The sequence below is a fragment of the Macrotis lagotis genome, chromosome X (assembly GCF_037893015.1).
Source record: "Macrotis lagotis isolate mMagLag1 chromosome X, bilby.v1.9.chrom.fasta, whole genome shotgun sequence".
NCBI lineage: Eukaryota > Metazoa > Chordata > Mammalia > Peramelemorphia > Peramelidae > Macrotis > Macrotis lagotis.
Genome location: NC_133666.1, coordinates 693,540,849 through 693,543,285, shown reverse-complemented (window position 1 = coordinate 693,543,285; position 2,437 = coordinate 693,540,849).

Genomic DNA, 2,437 nt, shown 5'->3' with positions numbered 1-2,437 from the left:
GATACTTTTATCTGTGACAACAGATTGGATGGCTTTCATGTTCTTCTCAGTGAAGACACATATCCTCCCACTTCTGCAAAGACTGAAAAACATCAGAAAAAAAGCTAACTCTGAGTCACATAAGGTGAGCTGTCCTCAGACCATGATGACATGTTCATGTACATGAATATCATCAATCTCCAGATTGTCCTAACCCTATCATCCTTCCCACCCTGCCGCCTATCCTTCCTACCCCTGATCCCTTCCACATCATCTTCTTTCCCTCAAATTATTTTATATCCTATTCACCTGTGGATGCATCATTTTCCCCCGGAGAATGTAAACTCCCAGAGGGAAGGGGGAGTTTCCTTTTTGTTTTGGAACCTTTTGTTTTAGTGTTGAGGAAAGTGTCATAGTAAAAACTTAATAATGTGAAATCAAGTTAAATGGCAATAGTCTTCCTCTGATGATTTTATCAAGTTGGGTCTCTTCTGGACTCCCAAAGGTGTTGACAGCATAGTAGAGGTACTTGCAGGTCCTGCTTGGCTATTAAGGTTTGAGTAGAGGTCAGCTTCAATCTAAGGACCAACCTGACTAAGTGAAGAGAGGTTCACTATCAGGTTGTAGGACTAGATAGTTTTGGCAGGAAATGTGTTCACACTTTTAGATTAGATGGTCTATTTGTGCCTGACCTGATTTGGGGTACACCCCATCACTAAAGAAGATGATGAAAATTTTACACCATGGTGAGCTAGCTTCTGGGGGTGGGATTAAGATATTTCTGTCTTTGTAGTGGTGAGCACGAAGGAGACAATGAATGCTTGCCAATTGATTGATGAGTTTTTGCAGATTCATTATCATGTGATCCATTTAGCTCAGCCTGGCTGGTTCTTGGATAATCCTTTCATTGGACTCACATGGGAAGCCTTTCCAGCAAGGCAAGAATTTGAGCCTTCAGGAAGTCAGGGCCAACTCCATGTAATAATGAAACGTCAGAAGACAAACTACTTGCCAGGAGAATCAAAAGTGGGTTCCCCAGAGTTGCAGAAGGAGGATCATGGAAGCTCTTTTTTGGCACCACAAAAGCAACCTAGGCTCACTGCTAAAATATATTTAACAAACTTAGTAAAATGAGATCAGATTCAAATGGCTATGGTAATCAGAGACATACGTCTCTCTATCTACCAGTTTTTCTAGTCCCTGTCCCAAGTCTAAACTGAATGGGCTGGCAGGCATTCCTCCCCTAGGAGGATCCATTCGGCTAGTTGTCTCAATTCCAGGACATTTGTGGGTGTTATCTGCAAGCCCTGGTTAGTTTCTGTCTCTGTTCCAACCAAGGGGTGGTCGCATTTACAGAAAGGAGGGTGATGCTGCTAAGCATGTTGTCTATCTGTGGTGTTTACCATTGTCTGAGGCAGGGAAGTGTGTGATAAACAGGTGGAAATAAAAGGTGGAAATAAAAGAGTGGCTAGGTGGCACAGTGCATAGACCACCGGCCCTGGAGTCAGGAGGACCTGAGTTCAAATCCAACCTCAGACACCTAATAATTACCTAGCTGTGTGGCCTTGGGCAAGCTACTTGACCCCATTTGCCTTGCAAATTCCTGAATCCAATGGTAGAAAAATGGAATGATTTTGTATCCTGAAATTACTGAAAGACTTTGATCAAAATGGGAATTGATGTGAATCGGCAATGGGAATCTCTAGTGGCTAATGCATGGAAATTGGGATCCTTGACTCAAGTGTAAGAAGGATTTCACAGACCATCTAATCCAAGCTTATTATTATAAAGTGAAGAAATTACATATAATTATAAAGAGGAAGAAATAGACCCCCAAAAGTGAAGTGATTTGATCACACAAGTTGTAAGGAGAAGATATGAACTCAGATCTCCCAACTCAAAATCCTGCTAGGCCACCTTCCATTATACCACGTTGGCAGCAAGCTTAAATGATAAGCCCAGAGTGAGAAGAGGGCCAGGAGGTCTCACTAATTGACATTATAATGTCATTGGCCTCATTTAGCTCTTATTTCTATAGTTCTTTAAATATTTGTGGCGCTTACCCCTGGGACTCAAGACATGTAAGGATTAACATCCCCATAATAGAGATGAGAAACTGAGGTTCTCAGATAATAAGTTCACAAATCTGGGCCTGGAAGGATCCTCAGGAATCATCTAGTCTAACTCCCTTGTTTTACATATAAGGACACTGAGGCAAAGAGAGTGGAAATAGCGTGACCAGAATTACAGAGTTCATTGCCAAAGCTAGGATTTGAATCCAGGTCATCTTGAATCGAGGGTGAATGCCCTCTCCACTGTTCTCCATGATAAAGCAAACTCTTCCTCTCTTCCCTAGAGTCCTTCACTGCTAAAATCGTAACTTTGCAAAAAACAGGAACAGAAACTCCAAAGGAGATGGACAGATAGACAGAACCAGGAACAGACTCCCTGGCTCCAG